Source organism: Equus quagga, chromosome 20 (assembly GCF_021613505.1).
Source record: "Equus quagga isolate Etosha38 chromosome 20, UCLA_HA_Equagga_1.0, whole genome shotgun sequence".
Taxonomy (NCBI): domain Eukaryota; kingdom Metazoa; phylum Chordata; class Mammalia; order Perissodactyla; family Equidae; genus Equus; species Equus quagga.
In genome coordinates, this window is record NC_060286.1 from 19,594,164 (window position 1) to 19,618,195 (window position 24,032).

General features: G+C 48.0%; 1 long non-coding RNA gene across 1 annotated transcript in view; it reads right to left on the reverse strand.

Annotated features, from left to right (window-relative positions):
• LOC124230821 (uncharacterized) overlaps positions 1–24,032 on the reverse strand; it is an 80,282-nt gene that overhangs the window by 1,008 nt on the left and 55,242 nt on the right. The window lies entirely within an intron of this gene.

Consider the following 24,032-nt stretch of genomic DNA (forward strand, 5'->3'; position numbering starts at 1 on the left):
GATGCACACGACAGTCTACCAGGCACTTTCCTGCATGTTCTCTCATTTGGTATTACAGCCGGAGGAGGTAGGTGCCATAGGTGTTTTTAGCTTTGTTGTCCAGTTGTGCAAACCGAGGTTTACAAACATTAAAGTTCGCTCAGCTAGAAAGAGGCAGAACTAGGAGCTGAAGCCTCCTGCCCCATCTTCTAACTGTGTGTGCTCGCTGCTCCATCACTGGGCCGACGTAACTAGTTGTTAATGAGTCTTCATGTCAAGGATAGCAGTGACCTTCGGTTGCTTCCCAAATCCAGAACGAGGCCTTCTGGGATGGACAGGAACCGAGACTAGGTCATTAATATACCTTTGGTTCCTTCCTTCCTTGTCTCAGGTCCTCTCCACCCAACACGCCTGGTGTGGACCCCCCTGAGCCCTGACTTGGAAGCCGGGGTTGGTCAGCCCACCGTCAGCTGTGGCAGCGCATGGTAAACCCTCAGCTATAATCCTTTGATGTGTTTCCAGCCATGAGAAAAACGAAGACGTGGACTTACAAGGGCCCCTCAAGGGACCTGGCAGACATTCCTGCAGGACGGCTGCCTGCCACTGGCCGTGGTTCCTCTGGTCCTGTGCTTGGGGCCACAGCCGGTACCTCCAGAACAGAGCCCTCCTTAGCCTCTGCGGATGGGCTGTCTCCCAGAGTCAGTGATTGTGCTCTGCTGAGGCCTGTCCTTGGCGTTTCTTCCTCCCCAGGACCACCGCTGCCTCCTGTGGGCAGCCAGAACTCATGGTCGCTGTCTTCCTCCTAAGAGCCAACGTTCACGTGTTTTCTGTGTGCCTGACATGTCAGAAGTGTTACTGCGGCCAGTCCATGTGAACCTGCCGGGAGGTAGCTGCCATCATCCACATGTTACAGACGAGACAACTGAGGCACAGAGAAGAATAACTTGCCCAAGGTCACAGTCCTGTTGGGTGGCAGAGCCAGGATATTCTTGCAGTGTGACTCCAGGCGTATAAAACCAGGCTGGGCCTCCCCTGGGGGCAGGTGCTCCATGTTTGCAGTGTGACCTCCGTTGCCAGGACAACTTGTGCAGGTGGCTGGGAGAGATGGTACGTACTGAGAATTCCCAGCTCGCAGACCCCCATCTCCAAGTGTATGCACAGAAGACGTACTTTATTTATTTATTTTGAGGAAGATTAGCCCTGAGCTAACTGCTGCCAATCCTCCTCTTTTTGCTGAACAAGACTGGCCCTGAGCTAACATCCGTGCCCATCTTCTTCTACTTTATACGTGGGACGCCTACCACAGCAAGGCTTTTGCCAAGCAGTGCCATGTCCACACCCTGGATCTGAACCGGCAAACCCCGGGCTGCCGAAGCGGAATGTGTGCACTTAACCACTGCGCCACCGGGCTGGCCCCAGAAGACATACTTTAAAGACAAACAGATTCAAAAGCCAACCCTCCACTGACTAGCCGTGAGCCTCACTTTCCTTGTCTGTAAAGTGGGAACACTAATAAGCTGTCTTTCTTATGGGGTTGTTATCAGGGTCAAATCAGGAATGCATGTAAAAGTGTTCTGTGAAATAAAAAGCTCCATAAAATTATCTTGCCCTCTGTTCGCGTGGCTAGTTGTTATTTCCCACATAGTGCGAATTATTTAAAAAATATCTTTTATTCTCTAAAGGTGGCAGGAGAGTTCGTGTTCTGGCCATGTATCCAGTTCCCAGGGTGAAGAATGCCGGGGATCCAAGACTTCTGGGTTCGTTCAGCTCCTGAATGGCCACAGACAGCTGTGTTGGGCTCATCATCCCCTCCCTGGGCCTGCCTATTCTCTCCTGCCAGGTGCTCATGATAAGACCTGTGCCACCTCTGCCCAGGGTTGCTGTGAGAATCAGCTGTGCAGCTCGATAAGGACAAGACCTAATAGCCATCAGATAGGCAGAAACTAGTATGTGTTGGTCAGGATGCAGACTGAAGGGAATTTAAATATGCTGCCAGTTGGAAATTGGTGTGAGTACTATGTAAAGCCATTTAACAACAACTGGTGACACTAAACCTAAACACATCCTTTGACCCAGCAATTTCCCTCCTAGGTATATACCTGGGAGGAACTCTAGCCTAGGGGCCCGAGGAAATGTATAAGAGTGCTCACTGAAACTTTGTAATGAGACATTGGAAACAACCTAAATACCTATGAACAGAAGAACAGATAAACAAATTGTGTTTTCGTAAAATCGAAGATTCTTCAGTGGTTAAAAAGAATGACCCAGAGCTACAAGTATCACTGTGAATAAATCTCAGAAACATAATGTTGAGCTGCAGGATAGGGAGCAAATTGCAGAAGGATATGTGCAGTGTACCATTTATGTAATCTTTCTAAACAAGCGAACTGATATTTTATTGTTTATGGGCACACAGAGATCTGGGTGATAGAGGTAGAAACGCGTGCAGAGGAATGCTCTAAATATCAAAATCAGTAAGAGGGAATGCCCCCGGGGGTGGGAACGAAGGGGACTGGGGAGGCCATCTGCAAGGGTAAGGACACTGGGTTTCAACTATACATGTGACATCTTGTTTATTTTTAAAAATCTGAATCAAATGTAGGATAATATTAGAATTTGTCAGAGGCGGGTGATGTGCACAGACACGTGGGTCACATTCTTCTCCACACTTTGCTGTATGCTTGGTACATTTCATAATAAAAGACAAGCCACAACACAAATAGAAGGTATGTTTCTCCCTTCTGTCCTTAGCAAACTCAGGAAATAAAAACAAAATCTGAGGTTACAATGGAGTTGCGGCATATGCTCTTTGAATTTATGCAAATTTAATGATATGCCTGGAGGGAGTGGGAGACATTCAAAGCCTGTGATCTGTTTGGCTGGTCCTGCAGTCAGTAAGCCCGTGACCCAGGCAAGGATGCCCTGGGCGAGGGCACCTTGGGGAGTGTCCGTCTGCTCACTTCCGTGGCTCCTGCTCCCTGCTCTCTACACAACGGGCAGTTGAAGCCTTGTGCATGTCCAAGGTTAATTTGGACTCTACGTTTTCTCCTTACAGGCCGACTTTTCACCCCAAGCCTTATGTCAAATGCAACTCTGCTGCACCTCTGAGTGGAGCTGTGGGCGACAAGCCAAGCAAAGGGGCAGTGATTAAAAGACAAGAATCCAGTTTTCACAGCTACATTCATTTTCTGTTGCTGCCGGAACAAATTACCACAGATGTAAGGGCTTAAAACAACACAAATGTTATTATCTTAGCGTTCTGGAGTCCAAAACGGGTCTTACCGGGTTAAAATCAAGGTGCCAGCCAGCCTGCGTTCATCTTGCAAGCTCTAGGGGAGAATCTGTCTTCTTCTCTCTTCCAGTTTAAGGAGACTGCCCACAGTCCTCGGCTCATGGCTGCTTCTATCTTCAAAGCTAGCAGTGGCTGGTTGAATCTTTTTACTTCATGTCACTGTGACACTGACTCTTCTGTCTCCCTTTTTCATCTTTTTTTTTTCTTTTTGCTGAGGAAGATTAGCCCTGAACTAACATCTGTGCCAGTCTTCCTCCACTTTACATGTGGGTCACCAGCACAGCATGGCTGACGAGTGGTGTAAGTCCACACCTGGGATCCAAACCCATGAACCCAGGCCACTAAAGTGGAGTGTGCCAAACTTAACCACTACACCACAAGGCCGGCTCCTCCCTCTTCCATCTTTTAAGGACTCTTGTTATTGTATTGTGCCCACCTGGATAATTGAGGATACTCTTATTTTAAGGTCAACTGATTAGCAAACTTAATTCCGTCTGCAACCTTAATTCCCCCTTTCCACGTGACATAACACATTTGCAGGTTCCAGGGCTTAGGACATGGACATCTTTGGGAGGCCATCATTCTGCCTACCACAACAGGAAGTTAAGAGTTGGGGGTTCTTAACTGTAGCCCTCCTCACACTCTGGCAAGATAGGCTGTTTGCCGTGTGAGTGCCATGAGGATGGAGTCCCTCCATGGGGCCTCCCCAGTGCCTGGCACAGTGCTGGGCACATAGCAGATGGTCAACACACACAATACACAAACACACAATACACAGAGACACACACACAAGCTCACAGATACGTGATGCACTGTAGACGCAGACAAACACAGTTGCATAGACAACACACAGACATACACATAGATACACAGAAACACACATTTATTCATGTAAGGTATGAATAAGGTATGATTAAGCATAAAGTCATGAGATCGATGCCAGTCTTACTCCTTTATGTTACATTTCTGTAATTTTGAAATGAGCTAGTTCTCCAAACTGGCAAACCATCTTTCTTTGGTAAGAGCTAAGCTGAATTTTTCCTTTGGCTCTGAAACCGGCTCTGTGAGTGATTCCTAAAGAAATGACTTCTTTTTGTATGTGTGTGTGTGTGTGGAAGATTAGCCCTGAGCTAATATCTGCCAATCCTCCTCTTTTTTTTTTTTTATCTGAGGAAGACTGGCCCTGAGCTAACATCCGTGCCCATCTTCCTCTACTTTATATGTTGGATGCCTACCACAACCTGGCTTCCCACGTGGTGCCATGTCCGCACCTGGGATCCGAACCGGCGAACCCTGGGCTGCTGAAGCAGAACGTGCACACTTAACCGCTGCGCCACCGGGCCGGCCCCTAAAGAAATGACTTCTAATGCTTTGGAACTTTTGCAGCAAAGTTAACATTTAAGCATCAGCTTCTGCCTCTCTGAAGGACAGTAATTACCTGGGTGGACTGTACTGGGCACCCGTTGTGCCCCATTTAAAATCCTGTGACGCCTGTTCTATCACGTGACCAGTTCTGAGCAGGCGTGAGCAACTTCGCACAGGTGCAGATTGATGGAGCCGCCCCACAGGTGCACGCCCTGTGCCTCCCGCTTCCTGTCCTGGGGGCACATCCGTGGCCACCCCCTTGGCACTTACACATGTGCAACCTGGAAAGTGGGGGGAGTCAATGACTGTAGGGTCTCCATTGACTAACTGGGGGGGGAGGGGACAATGGGTAAATGCTCGTTCATCCTCCACGTGGAGAGTTCTGAGATGCATTTCCTAAACTTCCTCCAAAGGTCTTGCAGGATTCAGCAGTGACCTGGAGAGGTGACCTGTAGAGGTGGCCCAGCTCAATAGTGCGTCTTGTATTCTTGCCTCTCCTTCCTTGCTTCCTTCCCCTGCTCTCCGGCATCACTTCCCAAACAAACCACCTGAGCACAAGCATTTGTCTCAGGCGCTGCTTTGGGGGGAACTCAAGCAAAAATAGGTGGTATCAGAAGTAGCCCTGGAAGTCAGCCCCTCTGAGTGGGCTACTTGGCGCTGAGTCACTTGCTGATCAGCTAAGTGGGGTGGGAATAAAGCCGGGCCTACTGTAGCATCACAGTTACTCAGACCGTCTCTGCGTGGACGGAGATGTGATACAGGTGGAAGGAGGAGTGACATCCATGGCACCTGAATGGTATAGGAGTCAGTTATACAGCTTGAGTGGGTTGCCTTTTGTTAACTGTTTTGGAGGCCTTGGGACCAGAAAATGAAAGACTTAGTGCAGCCAAGAATAAACTCAAGATGTGCTGTGAAAACCAGAAGGTGTCTCTGGTGATATTTAAGGAGACACTTGTCTCTTCCAGTCCCAGGGCACACGGCTGAGAACCAGGCCCAGAATCTAATTGTAATGTCCACCCTTGACAAATTTTCTGCATCAAAGCCAGGGCGCTAAAAGGGAAAAATGCAGGACCTTGAGACCTGAAATGGGGGCATTTGAAATGGGGGTGAGACTCTTGAACCCCTAAAATCTCTTGAACCCCCTGGACTGGCAGAAGCAGCCCCTACCCCTTACTAGAGGGGAGCAGATTCCCCTTGCTTAGAGACCTTGCGAAGGTGGCACCTGAAACAGGTACCTGGCGACGTGATATTTATCTGCAAGATGCGGCTCTGCCACACGCATTATCGCCAGGTGAATAAACAGGGACAGGTCTCAGTACAAGCAGGGGAAATGCAGTCCCTGCTCCGGGAGGAAATGGCTTATTTCTTGAAGGAACTGCAGGACCTGGCTGACATGTATTAGCAGGCGCCAGGGGAAGATATATGGGAATGATTGGATGCTGAGGGCATTGGAAAGGGCCCAGAATGTAAGTCTGGAGAGGGGAGAATTTTTTTACATGGGAGCCCTCGCCTGTGACTCAAGGTTCAAAACCATGGCATTGACACCTGGAATGTATCTTAAGATACTGCCGGTATTGCTCCTGGAAGCTTACACATGATATGAACCTATAGTAGATGAGGTGGAGGTGATGAGACTGCTGGGTAGAGAATTAAGAAAGGGGTCAGAAGGTCCAGGGAGGGGGCCATGTTCAAATGGGTTTGCCGTGTGAAACTGGAGGCCCCGTCACCTGACTACGCTCTTCAGGAGGGCCAGCAGGGCGTTCACTAAGGCAACGATGAGGTACTGGAGAGAGGCCACTAGTGTCTTGGAGAAACCCGGATCTGGCCAACTCCCCAGGCCAGGGTTGACAAGAGGAGATGCTGCCGTAGAACTAGGGCTCCTGGTAGCAATGGGGATTATGGAATCCCAGAATGGTAGAGGCCAGGCAAAGGCAATTATCTGGCATCATGGATAGCAAGGCCCTCATCTACCTTCTAGATCTTTCAGTTCACAGGCCCAGAGCCTCCTGATTAAAGGGTAGGCTGGGCCCCCTTGAGGAAAAACCCTGCATTACCATCACACGTATTCAATAAACATTTCCCTGATGCTTCTCTAAAGGATAACTATACAGTGCAGAAAGGGAAATTCTCATATCTTTTGAGGACCATTGAATCCCAATATCCCCATTAAAACTACGGGTATGAGATAACACTCATGCCAGGGCATCCGAAATGCTATCATGCTCCTCTGGCTGGAGATGGGTTTACGGAGGCCAGGAGATGGAAGGTGTTCTGGCCCCAGGCTGCCTCTCAGTGGGTGTAGTGGGCCCATAGACCCTCCCTGTAGCTCTTTCCCCAGCCCCTGGCTGATACGAAGGTTTTGATAGGAAGAGCTGAGTAGAAGTGCTTGAAACTACCCCAGACCCACCCAAGTTAGTAAATCGGAAATGATTTACTCCTACAGCCTAGGAGCGATTGCACAGAACAGTGCCACCATCAAAGACTTAAGGATGCAAGGTGGTGGTGGCGGCCCCTGTCATAGCCCTGCTGAATTCACTCATTTGGTCCCTGTGAAAATCAGATGGATCGTGGTGGGTGACGGTTGACTACCATCAACTTTACCAAGTGGTATTCCCTACCGCTGCCGTGGTGGGTGAGTTATGATGACCCGAGCAGACAATACAGCCTCTGGCATTTGGTAAGCAGCTATTAAATGGTAAATACATTCTTCTCATTCTCATCGGTAAGGAGAATCAAAAACAGCTGGCTTTTACCTGAAAAGGGCAGAAGTGCCCTTTCACTGTCTATGGCTACACTGAGTCTCCTGCTCCCCATCAGAATGTAATCCTCAAGAGCTTTGATCCTGCCATTCCACAGAATCCAACTGCTCCCATTATATTGATGGCATGATGCTAATAAGACCTGCAGAGCAGGAAGTGGCAGTAGTCTAGATGCCCTAGTAAGGCGCACAAGCACCAGAGGATAGGAAAGAAACCCCAGGAGGGTTCAGGAGCCTGCTGTGTGGATGGAGTTTTTAGTGGTCCTGTGGTCTGGCGCATTCTGAAGCATCTCCTTCAACATAAAGCATGTAGGGTGCAAATTGCACCTTGCCCCCCACCATTGAGGAAAAGGCACAGGGCCTAGTGGGCCTCTTTGGAGTGTAGAGGCAACATAGATATCTGATAAACAAATGGCAAGCAATAGGATATATTGGAGTAGATGTGGAAGCCATTTGCTATAAAACTAATTCGGCCTGACTTTGTTTTTCCAAAAGGCCCTAACGTGGCCATTGAGCATGGATTGTAGATCTGCTTTAAGCATTTGCTATGTCCCAAAGACAAGAACAAATGGCCTTCAGATACAAGTGCAACGTCCCCCACGTTGGCATTTCCTTAAGGATAAGCATTTCTCCCTAGGCTAGGGATAGATTGCTGCCTCCACCCTGTTGTGTCCATTGAGACAGCAGACCTGCTACCTGCTGTGTGAGTAGCTGTGCTGTGCCAGCTAGGCAGTCTTGTGACTGTTGTAAAAGGGATGTTCTTATCATATGGGATGTGTGCTTTTTGTTCCAAGACTCCGTACACTCCACTTCTTTGATGCCCTTCCTTCCCTGGGGAAGGAAGGCCCCGGGCTAGGCTAATCCTCAGATCTGGCTCACAATAAACTCACCCCAATTTTGATATATAGATTGCTTATGGATTATTTTTATTGATATACCTCACTTAGAAATAATGCTGTAACCCATTTCTCAGTGACTTGGCAAGCTGCCAGTCTTGAGTGGGGCCTAGGACGAACAAGGGCTCTGGAGCAGGTCCAGGCTGTCACACAATTTACTCTGCCACTGGTACCATATCATCTTATGCTCTGCCACCATACACCTGGCAGGCCCAGTGGGGCTGGAGGTATCCGTGGTACATAAGGCGCTGGCTATTTTGAATGCGCAACTCATGACAAATTAAAATACAACTTTATATGTTATCTCCCACGGTCCCTTTGAAATTTATCCAATGAGGACCATCTTTACTTATCGGGGATGAAAATTCCAGCAGGCCTGGCACTTTTCTGCTCATTCTCGGATAAGATAGTCCTGTGCAGTTCTAAGTCTCAATTTGTTAATTAGAAGGCCCAGTCTAAGATAAAAATGGAAACCCCAAACTTTCTATGTCCAGATCATCTCCCCTTGCCAGCACAGGCCTGCTCCCAGCTGACAGCCTCCAGCAGGAGAGAGAACTGGGTGTCTCTCCTCCATCTCTCCCCTTGCCTGGCTCTTTTCCCACTCCGTCTATGCTGATTGGCCAGTTTTTGGCCCCTCCCAAGAATGGAGCAGGAGCTGTGATGTGGGGGTAGGAAGGGCCTCATGACCTTGAACTGTTAGGTTCTAAGCTGGCTTTGGGTTTGCTGGTCCTGGCAAATGTTTAAAGCTGAGTCTTTCTTTCATCGGTTCTTTTCTGGGTTCTTCTGAGATTTCTGTCTCCAGGAACCTCACCAGCACTTTCCTCCACCAGCAGATTAACTGCAGGAAGCACTTTCCTCAGGCCCAGGAGACTGGCTCTCACCTCCATCCTCTACCAGGATGCTGATACATCCCGCACCTTCTAGATGGCCTTTTTGGACAAACTCAGGCCAGCCCACACCAGCCCACACCTGGGCCTGGGAAAGTCTTGGTCATCCCTTGTCCAGAGACACTTGGGGCCTATAGACCGGGCCCAGCACAACCGCTTCCTCAAGGGGCCCCATGGCAGCCTCTTCCTCGCTTGGCTTGAGGGAAAGCAGGCAGCAGCCCCTCCCTCCTGCCTCGTGGAGGGCAAGGGCTCAGCACCACCGTTCTCTCCGAAGAGAGGGCTCCACAGATGCTTTTCCAATCTCTCCACGTCTGGAGCCCCTTTTGTATCCTCACACTGGGTAAGGGTCCAGCCATCTCGGAACTGGTCCTTTAAAATTTGTGCAGTCTGCTCTTAGTGATGTGGCTGCACACCTATTGTGCTCTGGTGCCTCCATCCAAACTTTAATTCTAATATCCTGAGACGTTGTTTTCTGAGTTAAAGGGTAGATAATGATTGTACAGCTTCACAGGCTCATATGATCTGGCTGTGGGAAATTGCTACACCGTCGCAGCAGACGCTGTGGCTCCCCGGTAAACTAAAGGACAGATACTAATTTTTATTGCGTGTCTACCTGATGCTAGGCTCTTGTGAGGTGGGTGTTATAATTTAAGTCCCATTTTATTGATGAGGAAACTGAGGCAGTTGGCACCACCGGATTCAATCTAGGCAATGTTTATTGAGCCAGGCTGGAAGACAAATATGGACCTGAGGAAATCCCTGCCTTCAGGGAGGTCACAGTCGGGGAGGCAGATGGGGCGGGTCAAGGGCAGCATGTAGGGAGTTCTTACCTCAGGTGGGGTGACCCCAAGCCTATGGTCTTTCCTTCTGAGGGAAAATAAAACCCCACTTTGGCTGGGCATACGCTGTGGTTGGTGACCATCTCACCATTTTGCTCCCCCAGAGGCAGTTCTCATGTCAATATTTTAATGTTTTGACAGCAGCCCTGGCCCCTCAGATCCCCAGTGGTCAGCCCACAGTGCACTGACCACCTTCCTGTCAGCCACCTCAGAGTGGCCTCTGTCAGGTGACCGAGCAGCTGCCCTGTGGTGGTAGCTGTGTCCTCGAGAGGCTTTTGTAGCTGGTGCCCATCACAGTTCTGCCATCCTTCCTGTGAGAGGAAACCCTGACAAACCAACCCCAGGCCTCGCAGCAGATTCAAGCTCCCGCAGGCCCCAAATCCTTCCCTTCCAGCCCTATTAACTGTGGTATTTATAGCCCAAATGTGAAGGGTATTATTATTCACCTTCTCTGCCTTTCTTTGTTGGAAAGAAAGACTCAGTCCACCCTTCTATTAAGCCAGATTTGCATCACACGGCCGGGGAAGAAAGGGACCAGAGCCTCTGAACTCTGTCTTCTTACGGGGTGGGGTGGGGGTTGTGTTTCTGAACGAGCTCTCTTCCTCTTTGAAGGCTCCGGAGAAACCAGGAGAGACTTCCCTCACATGCGTTCCCTTCAAGTACCTGAACCTTTGCATTTCTAAAGCAGCGCCCCCCCCCCCCCCGCCATCTCTTCCCTCTTTAGCAAGGGACGGGAGGGGTGTCCAAGGTCACCACTGTGCATCGTGAAATAGCTCGAGTGAAACATTCAGCTTCTCAGGGAACTGATTTTCGGGGCCTGTCAGGTACCCCACTCTGCCTCAGGTACGAGGAGGTCCAGGGAGCCCCCAGCAGGTGGCCTCCATCCCTGACAGAGCTCCCCACCGAGGAGAAGGTGACCCTCACAGGTCCCCTGACTTCACAGTTTCTACCCCTCCCACATACTGGACTGCAGTTTGTCAACGAAAATAATCCATAACCAATCTATAAATGAAAATTTGGGTGAGTTTATTCTGAGTTTAAATCTTAGGATTATAACCCGGGAGAGTCTTTCCACAAAGGAACAGAGCACTCCAAAGAAGTGGGGGTATACAGGGTGGTTATATACCCTCAAAGAGGGTGTTTCACATATGATTGAAATGTCCCTCCCACAATAGTCACAAGATCGCCCTGTCAGCACAGTGCTTGATGGACACAGCAGGTAGTGGGTCTGCTATCTTGGTGGGCGTAGCAGGAGGCAAGTCTATTGTCTCCAGCTGGGTGGCCACAGGTGAGCGCAGCAATCAGTTTCTAGCCTAAGGAAAGATACTTAATCCTTAAGGAGGGAAGTTGCACCTTTATCTCAAGGGCCTTTATTCTTGCCATAGGGAATCTCTAAAGCAGATATACAATGCATGCTCAACGGCTACGGTCAGGCCCTTTTGGAAAGACAAGGTCGGGCCAAATTAGGTTTACACCAAATGGCTTCCTCATATATTGCAATATATCCTATTACTTGCCATTTTTATTTGTCAAGTTCTTAGGCTTCGCAAAAAAGGGGTTGTCTTTCATCATAAACTATAGGTAAATAATTAATGGGATTTACTAAATTAGTTAGATAAATATGAAAACTGTTTACAAGTATGACACATGGATGTGGATTTCACTTGGCCGCCAGCTCCTCCTCACCGGGAATTGGTCCTGGTGGTCTAGCCAGGCCTGGGGGCTCCCCCAAGTCATTCCTGCTCACCTTCTTCTTCTTTACTTAAACATTTAATTGAAAAAATGAAAGTGTTAAAAATGAGCTGTAATTAAGAGAATGAAAAGGCACAGACTGGGAGACAGTATTTGCAAAACCCATATCTCAAAATGACTTGTATCCAAAATATACACAGAACTCTTGAAACTCAACGATAAGAAAACAACCCAATTAAAAAATGGGCAAAGGATGTGAACTGACACCTCATCAAAGAAGATCTCCAGATGGCAATAAGCATATGAAAAGATGCTCCACATCAGATGTCATTAGGGAATTACAAATTAAAACCACAATGAGACACCACTACACACCTAGGAGAATGGCCAAAATCCAAAGTACTGGCCACAGCGAATCCTGGCCAGGCTGTGGAGCAACAAGAGCCGTCGGGGGGAACGCACCGTGGTGTAGCCTCTTTGGAAGACAGTGGGGCGGTTTCCTGCAAAGCTAAACATACTGTTACCGTAAATCCAGCAATTTTGCTCCTTAGTATTTGCCCAGATGAGTTGAAAATGTATGTCCACCCAAAAAGCTTATAGCAGCTTCACTCACAATTACCAGAGATTGAAAGCAACCGAGATGTCCTTCAATGGGTGAATGGAAAAACAAACTGTGGTACATCCAGACAATGGGATGTTATTTCACAGTAAAGAGAAATGAGCTGTCCATCCATGTAAAGACATGGAGGAATCTTAAATGCATATGACTCAGTGAAGGAAGCCAGTGTGGAAATGCTACATGGTATACAGTTTCAGTTAATATGACGTTCTGGAAAAGGCACAAGTATAGAGACAGCAAAAAGTTCAGAGGTTGCCAGGGGTTCAGGGAGGAGAGAGGGAGGGAGGAACAGGTGGAGCACAGGAGATTATTTCGGTGGTGAAACTATTCTTTTTTTTTTTTTTCTTGAGGAAGTTTAGTCCTGGGCTAACTACTGCCAATCTTCCTCTTTTTGCTGAGGAAGACTGGCCCTGAGCTAACATCCGTGCCCATCTTCCTCTACTTTATATGTGGGATGCCTGCCACAGCAAGGCTTGCCAAGCGGTGCCATGTCTGCACCCGGGATCCGAACCAGCGAGTCCCAGGCCGCTGTGCCCACTTAATCCCTGCACCACCGGGCTGGCCCCTGTGAAACTATTCTGTATGGTACTGTAATGGGGTATAATGGGGTATATATGACATTATACATTTGCCAAAACCCATAGTGCTGTGCCACAGAGTGAACCCTAACAAAAACTATGGACTTTAATTAATAAGAATGTATCAATATTGGTTCATGGATTGTAATAAATGTACACACTTATACAAGATATTAATAGTCAGGGAAACTGTTGCGGTGGGGGGGAAGGGAGTATACGGACACTCTCTGTACGTGGTGTTCAACTTTTACGTAAACCTAAAACAGCTCTTAAAAAAAATCTATTAGTTTAAAAACAGATCTATAATCTCATCTTTTTTTTATCACACAAAGTAAGAAGTAGACATTTCAGCCCATTTCATTCCCCCACTCTATACATCCCCATCTACACACCCATTGTTTATAATTTGGTGTGCGTGCTTCCTCAGTTTCCCCCTAAGTTTCTATAAATATATGTATATATCTATATTTATATCTATGTATAGCATCACACATTAAAAAAAAGATGAAATGATGTTTTACATTTTAGTCTGCGGCCTGCATATTTCACTTCTGCGATGGACCTCTCTCTGGGCTGTGGGCTGTGTGTGATCTCACCCTGTCTTGGGACCTGTGGCTGCTTCCCATCCCACGGCACTGACAGTGGTCATCAGACAGAGTCTGGTTGCTAAAGAAGATTCACAGAATCCAAATTAACAATGCTTGCAAATCTAAGATTTATTGCAGGAAAAGTATTAAAGTCAGGCAGCAAGGGGTCTAGAGAGACCAGGCTCCAATCGTCCCCCTGAGGCGGGCTCAGTGAGTGGAGGAGTCAAAAGAAAGATTTCTTGGACTCTCAAGGTCTGGCAGTCATGCTCTTTTATTCAGAGAATAGCATGGAGTAGCATGGGGACATGACCCATGGTCAGTAAGAGCTGCAATGGGTTGAGGGCAGGGCTAAATTTATAAGGCATAGATATGTGAGTTATTTCTTTACAAGTCAAAGGAAAGATTATGTAAAAAAAAGTCATTAAAATTGTATCAATGTAGGTGGGGTCTGGTTATTTGTGGTCCTATAACTTTAGATAAGAATCAGAGCGGATCAGGCCAGGATGTCCTATGCTTCCCGGAGGATGATACAGATCGGTATGTAGGGCAGGACGCCTTGGGCTTCTCTCCTTGGGGCATGGGCAGGCTTGATCCTCATCACCCTCTCTGTGAGAGCCATACCAGACACACTTCTCTCTTGGTCACAGATGTGTTACAGAACAGCTCGGAACTAGGAAATCCCAAATGGAGTTTCCACCAGGGCTCCTTATGCCCTGCTGGTCGTGAAGGCATATTTCTTGCTGTGATATCAGCCCCAGCAGCAGAGACCTCCAGGGGTCTCACCAAACTTGGTACAGATCATCAATTTCACTGTTTTCCGTGAACAGTGCTGAACAAAGTAAAAATAAACACGGCTGACAAGCTGGTACAGACCGCCTGAAACTCTTCAGACCCCAGGTTACAAAACAACACCATTCATCAGTACATTAATGCCTTGACCAGGTGTCTGTGCTGTGCATGAAGATCTATTTCAGAAAATCAGCTCATGCCAATTCCAGGCCTGCTGGAATAGACCCTCACAGCACTGCATGGTGCGTACAAGCCATACCCTATTCAACTGTTCCCCTATTGATGGGTATTTAGGTTATTCCTCCCCGCCACTTCTATTATAAACCTGGCCACGGCGAACATCCTCGTACATACACGCCTTTATGTACTCACATGTTTATTTCCATAGCACACGTGCCTCAAATGAGGATGTTGCCAGTTCACTTTCCTTTGCTCTTCCTGACCCGTCTTTCGTGTCTTCTTTTCCCCGTATTTTAGGGGGACGGGGACATATTGTGTGGCATCGCTGTGCTCAGATGCTCCCCGTCCTGTTAGGGTTTTGCTGTCTTCCCTCCATGTCCCCTAAGTGCCTTTCCCTTCAGCTCTCCGCACCTGCTCCGATCGCCCCTGTCCTCTGGCTTTCTGTGTCTGGATTCTCTTACCCTCTTCCATAAGGAATGTACTTACTCCTCTCTGGGGGCAGAGCTCTCTGCACTGATGAAAGACATCATTTGTCTAAGCTAATCCTATTATTTTGAAAGAAGACTGTTACCTGATAGACTATACACCCACAGGCATATCGTACTTTAGGTGCTAATTAGGTGCGGGAACAGGTGAACCCCAAATCTCCATGGCTTCAATCCACATGGTCGCAGAGTGGGGCGCTCTCCCCTATGCCCTCGCTCAGGGAGCCGGCTTCCTTCTATTTTGTGCCTCTCTCCTCCTCTAGGGCTTGAGTTCAGCCAGCAGATGGGGAAAGAGAGAGAGGAACGCACAGGAGTCTCTCCGGCCAAGCCTGAATGTGTAGCAGATGGTGGTGGTTTTAAAATGTATCTACAAATTCTTTGACGTTCCTTCCTTCCAGGGGTGGAGCTTAATTCTCTTCTCCGTGAGTGTGGGCTGGACTTGGTGACTCGCTTCTAACAAATGGAATTCAGAAGGGATGGTCATTTTCAAGATTTGGTCATAGAAAGACTGTAGCTTCCGTCTCGGTGTTGTCACTCTCCTGGATCACACACTCTAGGGATCGCCATGTCTTGAGCGGCTGAGCAGTCGTACGGAGAAGGCCATGAGAGGAACGGAAGCCCCTGCCAACAGCCACATGAATTGTCCTGACTAAGGAATCTCCAGTCTCAATCAGATCTTCAGAGACTGCAGCCCTAGCCAATAGATTGACTACAACCTCATGGGAGACCCTGAGCCAGAACCATCCAGGGAAGCCATTCCCACATTCCTGACTCCCAGAAACTGTGTGAGATAATAATTTTGTTTTGTTTTGTTTTGTTTTTGAGGAAGATTAGCCCTGAGCTAACATCTGCTGCCAATCCTCCTCTTTTTGCTGAGGAAGACTGGCCCTGAGCTAACATCCATGCTCATCTTCCTCTACTTTATGTGTGGAACACCTGCCACAGCATGGCTTGACAAGCAGTGCCATGTCCGCACCTTGGATCCCAACCGGCAACCCCAGGCCGCTGAAGCGGAACGTGCGCATTTAACTGCTGCCCCACTGGGCTGGCCCCCTATTTATTGTTTTAAACTGCTAAGTTTTGGGATAATTTGTTACACAGCATTAGATCATACACGTTTTTCCTGCATTTCATTGGCCAGAATTCAGTCACTTGGTCACACTTGGCTGCAAGAGAAGCTGGGAAATAGCCTAGTTGTGTCCCTAGAAGGAAAGGGAAATGGGCTCAGTGAAGAGCTAACTAGTGTCTGTGACAAATGGAAGCTCTGAGATTCCTCTCCCATTTGGCAGAAAGATCAATTCCATCAATTTCTGAGACATGAAAAGAGCCAAAGGTCTCACTTTTGACCTTTTGTTGTCTGGGTTTTTTGTTTGTTTGTTTGTTTTGGGTTTTTTTGCTGAGGAAGATTGGCCCTGAGCAAACATCCGTCGCCAATCTTCCTCTTTTTTTTTTTTGCTTGAGAAGATTACCCCTGAGCTAACATCTGTGCCAATCTTCCTTCACCTTATATGTGAGATGCCTCTACAGCATGGCTGATGAGTGGAGTAGGTCTGCACCCAGGATCCAAACCCATGAACCCAGGCCGCCAAAGTGGAGTTTGCGGAACTTTAACCACTTGGCCCTGGGGCCGGCTCCACTTGTTGCCTATTTTAGGTGCACTACAACAGGCTTGGCTGTCTAGAAGAAAATAAGGAGTCCTCAACCCAAATTTACATTGTATTTCATATATTTTAATTATAATAATAATTCTAACTGTTTTGTTGATTCTTTTCCTTAAAGCTTCTACTAAATAGTTTACCAAAAAATTGTGTTATATATGATCTCAAAGTTGCAGGGGGAAATACGCATTCATATGCAATGAAAAAAGACTGGAAAGAAATATACCAAAATATTAAACAAGGCTATTCCTGTGCCATGAGATTAGGGATGATTTTCACTTTATTTTATGTGCATGTGTATTTGTAGTTTCCAATTTTTCTAAGATGATGATATGCGTGTTATTTTGTAACCAGAGAAGATAATTATAATAAAAAGACAGTTCAACTGGAGAAACAAAAGCCCAATTCCTCTGTAGCTGTGAGAGCCGCACAAAGTGAGCAGGCAAGGAGGGTGGGTTGAGAAGCACCTCTTATGTCCAGGTGGAGCCTGGACAACACTTGAACTCTGGGGTGCCCCCTGGGGCTAGTTAGTTCCCCTCCCTCAGGGAGAACCCAGCTGACCGGCTTCCCAGGGCGACTGAACCTTTGATCCACTGCAGGGAGAGTCACCATCATGCTTGATGTGGTCAGATCATTCCTCTACCTAAACTTTGGCCCCTTTGTGAATGGAAAACATTTGTCTGCTGGGAAGACTTCTCCCTCATGACGCCCTGCCTCCTCCATTTCACAGCCACCTACTCAGGAGCAAGTCTCCATTTCAGTTTATCAGAATTGCAGTGCCTGGTGGCTTCCTCTGGGCCGTGCACCCCTCAGGTACCTGCTTCTTTCTCCCTCTTGTCAGGTTCTGGGCTGAGCAACACAGCTAGAGGCTGTGGTTAAGGGCACAGGACCCGAGTTCAAACCCTGACACACACACACACACACACACACACACATACATACCCCCCCCATCGCTGCTTCCTACTGTGTGATTTCGATCACTTAACCGCTTAGCCTTAGTTTCTTCATCTGTAAAATGGGACTAAACCCCCTCATAACTGATGTCATGCATTTAAGGCATTTAGAACAACGCATGGCACAGAGTAAGAACACTAAAATTGTCACACGTAGGAATCATGAAATTGGGATTCCTGCTCTCATGAAGCTTACAGCTTATTGGGGAAAGACAGGCATCAAATATATAATTAGAGAAGTAATGAGTGATGAAAAAGGGGAGGGGAGAAGTCGATGACCTAGGAGGTAGGATTTATCAAATGACCCTTTCTTTAGGAAGGGAAACTACTGCTCAGGAAAACTAAGAACTTTTCTCTCATCACACTGTTAGCTAAGGGTCGGAGCTGGAATCCACGCCAGAACTGTCCCACTCCAAGCTCTTGCTCTCGGGCCACGTGGTGACTCTCCTGAGCCCAAGGCACTTTGCCTCTGTGGGCCCCTTCCTCCATTAAAAAAATATTAAAAATGATATTTTTACAGCTCCAGTGATATTAAGACAAATATAACCCAGCCTGGGTTATATTCATTTTTTTCCTTCTGATCTTAGAAGAAATTAAAACTTTTTCATGGATTCCTAAAAGTATCATTGGCCATAGCCACTGTGCACACTGCTTACCTCAGGAAGGTGGATATGATATGATTCTGGACCCCCCAAGGCACCTCCAGTCCAGTGGAAGAGATATAAAAACAAAACAACTAATGTTAGTAACAATAATTCTGGTGGAGATGTATTGAGTGCTTGCGTATCTCATTTAAGTCTCTCAATCACCTAGGAATTAGTAAATAATATTATTGTCTACTTGGCAGGCAAAGAAACTGAGGCCCAGAGAGTTTATATCACCTGCCCACAGGGATGAACGTGGCAGGGACGGGGCAGGATTCAGACCCGGGTCTGCGACCCACATGCCTGGATTCTTCCCTGTCTGTTGCGCTGCCTCCCAACCACAGTGGAGAAGGGAGAATGGAACACTGCTGCAGGAGAAGCAGGAGGAAAATGCTCTGACTTAATGACCCATGCTGCCAGAGCAGGGTGAGTGCACCAGGGTCTGAGCATACTTTGCCTCTGACCGTTGTCTCTCTACTCCGCGCCCAGATGTCCCCAACTCCTTTCCTCCCTCTGCCTTACCTCCCCTTCTGCCCCAGCGTGGCTAGGCTTGAGCGTGACTGAAAGAGATTGAGAAACACCATCTGTGGATGCGACCCCAGTGGATCTGAGAGGGTGGGAACCACACACACTGGAAGTGTTTTGTGGGCATGACTGGGATGGGGAGTCAGGGTGGGGAACCCTCCAGGCTGCATCTGGGAGGCAATAATGGTCACCCACATAGGAAAGAATGATGCCAGTGACGTACATTTCTAGTTTACAAAGCCCTTCCTCAAATGCGTTATAGTTTTTACCATAACCCTTGTAAGATTGGTAAAACAGATAATATATATTATGCCATGATTTACCTCTTACTTAAAATCTTGCCATAGCTCCTGGTGGCCTTGCCTGATGTGGCATTCCAGGCCATCCTCCCAGCTCCCTCCTGCCCTGGATCCCCTCAGCCTCTGCATCAGCCAGAATGAGCAGCGGATACTTCCCCCAAAACCGGTCCAAGATTTTTACTTGGCCCCCGCCTAGAATGCCCAGGGTTATGTGACTTGCCCAAGAACACACAGTTAGGAAGTGATGGAGTTGATTCAAACCCAGATTTGTCTCACTCCAAACCACGTGGCAAAGAGAATTCCCTTAGGGCATCAGTGGTGTCCCGTGTAGTCGTGTGAATTAGGCAAGTGTTGCTTATCAATCCAGGTGGTGGGAGGCCCCCTCCCTTCACCTGCGAACACCTGTGTCTCATTTAAGACTCAATTCAAGCACCACTGCACTTTCAGTGGGTTTTTTAGGTTCGGAGCTCATGTAACAATGATCAATGGGGTTGCAGAATAAGGATGCTGATGTTTTCCTTTGGGAAGAGATGGTCTCCCGTGAAGACCGAGAAATGGCTTGAGGCTTTGCTTCTGGAGAGAACAGGCATGCCCATGGGTGTCTCGAATTCCTGCCATTACGGCGCCTCTGTCTGGGGTAAAGGATGATGTGCTGGTGTGGAACCAGGAAGTGGTAACTCCTTGAACCTCATCACTCCTTCACACCTTCCGTGTGACTCATTTTGATGAAATTCAACGAACTCCGAGCACCTGCTCACGGAGTAGAGTCTTTTTTAGCTAGAAAGCTCCACAGCTCCCCTCCCCCAAGATTCTGGAACCCAGGCCGTGAAGAGGCTCAGCAGAGTGACCAGTGGACCTCAGGGGGCAGTGCCCCTTCCCGGCCACCCCTGACTGTGCCAGTGCCCTCATCCCTTTGCTGGGTGCAGTGGGGACTGGCCTTCCAGGGGCTCACAGGTGAGCAAATGAGAGACAGTTGGGCAAATGAATGCCAGATATTTATATGGCACTCATATTTTTGCTATAGTTGTTGAGTTTTTAAAAGTGGGCCACCAATGTGTACTTGCTAACATGTCAGTTTCATGGAGCCAAAAAATACATAAATGCATATCTATATGTCTTTCTTTATCTAAATCTTCATCTATTTTCACATCTATCCAGAAGGATATGCATTAAAATGTTAACTAACAGTGTTTTTCTCCAGGTAGTGGGATCGTAATGGTTTGATTGACATGTTTCTATATTTTCCAAATTTTCTACACTTACCATGCATTAGTCACATAATCTGAAGAACAAGTTCAAAGCCCATTCTTTTTTAAATGGCTGGGACCCCAAGTCTAGGGGATGCTCCTTGAGTGACCGAGGAGGGCCTCTCCTTTTTCCTGTCTGCCTCCCGTTCTTAGAGGGTGATTCTAAGAGCTGCCAGGGCCCCTGCCGTCTCTGACCAATGTCTTTGCTGCCCTCTGGTGGTCATTTGGGACCTCAGCAAGTCCAGTCACCAGTACCGCTTTCCCAGTGTCTAAGTTACCCTACTTTAGGTTTGCCCTCTAGAGTCCTATTTCTTAGAACTGGTTTTTTCTGTTTCTTTTTTCTGAGGTCGAGCATCCTTTTACACTCGACGAGGTTTGCTTCAGTGTAAGCTTTAAAGCTCTTGGGGAAATGTCATTCTTCTAGAAATCAAAGCCCTGCAGTCTTGATTTCCCATCCAGCAGGCTTGCGTTTCGGTAGTGGAAGGGCCCTGGGGCGTGTTGTACCGCTGCTTTCTCATGGGGAAAGCGGTGCTTGGTTTTGGTCAGCATTGTCACTGCCAAAGCCACCAGCACACCTGCTGAAACGCAAAAGGACGGTGCTTCTCACGGTCCGAGAACGCTGCTCTGGACTCCCGCAGAGTCACAGTAGGTATGGTGGGCTCTAGGGCCCCCAACCTGGGACACTTTGAAACTGTGGCTTTCAGCACATTGTGTCACCTCTTTGTTCCTTAGTCCATAAGGTGGGAATCGCAACCATGCTCGCCTGGAGTTAAACCCCAGCTCTACGACTTATGAGCTGTTAACCTTGGACTGTTACTTAACATTTCTGTGCCTCAGTTTCCTCATCTGTAAAATTGGGGGGAAATAGTACCTAATTCATAGGGCTGTGAGGATGGAATAAACTAATACAGGTGAATGATTAGATCGGTGCTGGGACAGAATTAGTTCTCAGTAAATATTTATTATTACTGTTACTGTTACCAGTTACCAATTCATATTATTAGTTAAATGTCATTCTAAGGATGCATATAGTTAAGAGTAAGAGGTTTGTTGTTTGATAAGTCTTTTGTGTATTAGGAACCATTCTAGGTACTATTTATTTAATACTCACTGCAACCCTTCAAGGAAGGTGTTATTATCTTCTTTTACAAATGAGGAAACCAAGATTCAGAGAGGTTAAGTAACTCACCCAAGATCACACAGCTGGGAAATATGGAACCAGAGTTTGATCCCATTGATTAGGGTCTGGAGACTCTGTTCTTTCCTGTGTATTTGGTTGATGGCTACCTCTCAAGGTTAGGTTGTTTTTACTAATATATTTTTCTGGAATACTTTATCCCCAACCCCTACTTGGTTATCAGTTATGGCGATGCCAGTGGCTCTAACAGATAAACCCCAAATCTCCATGACTTTCCACAATAGAACTTCATTTCTCGTGTGTGCAATGACTCATGAGGGCATTCCGGCCTTGTGGGCAGGTCTTTCACATGGTGATTCAGAGACCCAGCTCCTTCCATCTTGTGGTTCTGCTGTCACCTGGGGCTTTGGAATCCTCTGCGTTTAGCCGATGAGTGAGCAAAGAACATGGACCAGGCCTGAAAGTGGCACTTATCAACTCTGTCCATATCCCATTAATTTAAAGCTCAGTCACACCGTCACTCCTAACTGCAAGGCAGGCTGGGAAACGTAGTCTTGCTTTGTGCCCAGGGGGCAGATGAACGGCGACCTGAGAGCCAGACTTTGCCACACTCGGCTTATGTCTTATACAACCGTGAGGTCTTGGTTTAAATTTTAAGTTCTCCCATAAGCAATCTTGACCCCTCAGGTGTGGATTGGGCGCCCCTCCTCTGGACGTCCTCTCTTGCGACATTCACTGCATGGAATTATAATTATTTACTCATCTGTCCCCCCATTATACTCATAGGGCAGGGGCTGTGTCAGTCTCGATCACTTCTGAATTCCCAGTTCTTACACGGAAACTGGCACACAGTAGGTGCTCAATAATTGTTGAATGGATGATGTCTGGGGCAGATGGCGGAGAGGGCAGAAGAAGTGGTAGGGAGTAGTCTCTCGGGGTTCCCCGGTGATGTGCTCCCCTCCCCCAGCATCTCTAGGTTTCAGAACCATGGACGGCTCATCCGGGAAGAGGGCTGGAAAGCCCTCTGAGGTTGAGGTTGGGGTGTCTGTTTCTCAAGAGTGGAACTGAGACGCCGAGTGTGGTCACAGGTTGTCTGATTCTCTGCACCTGCCCCCAAGGAGGACCCCACACAGACATCTCCTCTTTCAGTCTGTTCGAGTACACGTACCCAACAGGGCCTGGCTTCAAACTTAGGAAACAAACTGCAGCATAAGGATAAACCGGTGCGTCACATTTATTAGTTTATGGTTTATATCCTATCCACTTCCCAAAAACCGTGCCGTAGCTTACCAAATGAACACCAGAGTAAGAAACTTGAATAGCAGAGAAAAACCAGTCAAGGTGTTATTAGATCATTGAGAATCTGACGGCTCTGGACTTAAGATGAGGGGTTTTTCCTTACAGGCCAAGCCTTTTGGGGGGGGGGGGGACAATATTTAGCACTTTTTTATGTTGATCTCTTTTTGTCCTCCTTTCCCCCTCACTGTCCCTGGTGTCTGGGATTCACGAGTCTTGGCCTGTAGCTGAGCTTGGAATGGGGGAGGGGTCTGTGATCAGCTCATGGCCTCTGTTTTCAGGGTTCCAAGCCCCTTTTCAGCTCCAGCTCCTGGAGTTCACCCCTGCTCCTCTTCCTGGTCTACAAATCCCCTTCCACAGCCTCATGTTAAGATGAAGGTCGTATCCGTGAACAAAACCACAGGCCTGATGTAACATAACTGTCCTTGTATTATACAGTAAACCCACTTTTAACCAGACTGAAGGGGTGGTCCAGCATGGTGATGGGGCAAGAATCCCAGCCTGGTGCCTCCTCTCCGTGGCCTTGGCGAGTCACTTCATGCCTCTGAGCCTCCATCATTTCATCTATGAAATGGGATAGTTGAGCCCAGATACCCTAGAGTGGGTAGGAGAGTTCGATGACACACAGTGGCCTCAGAGGGGCAACACGCAATGTCAGGGACACTGTAACAGGGTGCGTGTATGAGGCTAGTGCTCCCAGCCCAAGCTGGGGGTGGGGGCCTCGAGCCTGGGGGAGGGTGGGGCTGGGAGTGGACTTCAGGCTCACTTGGCTCAGGGCTCTTCCTGGAGAGGAGGCCAGGGTATGTCTCATGATGCCTCAGAGGAAGTTGAGTTTTGGGGGAGGAGGAGCACAGTCTCCCCACTGTCGTCTCCCTTCGTGAGGCATGGAGATCACGGGGACCCTCCAAGTCAGGCTGAAGCAAGCCCAGGCCAGTGAATCCGAGGGAGGAGGGAGAGTCTGCAGGCTGAGGAGCATTAGGTGCTCAGCAAGATTTCTATTCCAGAAGCTTCTCTGACCCACACAGGCCAATTCTGTGCTGATTCATAAAAGGGAAGGGAAAAAAAAAACCCTAGGTTCCAAAGGAGCAAATTTGCAGTAAACTTAAAAAAGAACTAAAGCCAATCTGAGCTGGAGAAGGGGTTTCCCCCAAACTCTCCCTCTACACACTCAGCAATCGACAAAGATGCTGAGAGAGTGCTAGGACGGGGCCCAGAGGGAAAGTGAGGGGAGGGGCAACTGGGGGATGGGGCGTTTATCACCAGGCTCAGACCGCCACCCCTTCCCCATAGGCTTCCCAGCTCTGTCACTCCTGGGGTGTTTGAAAT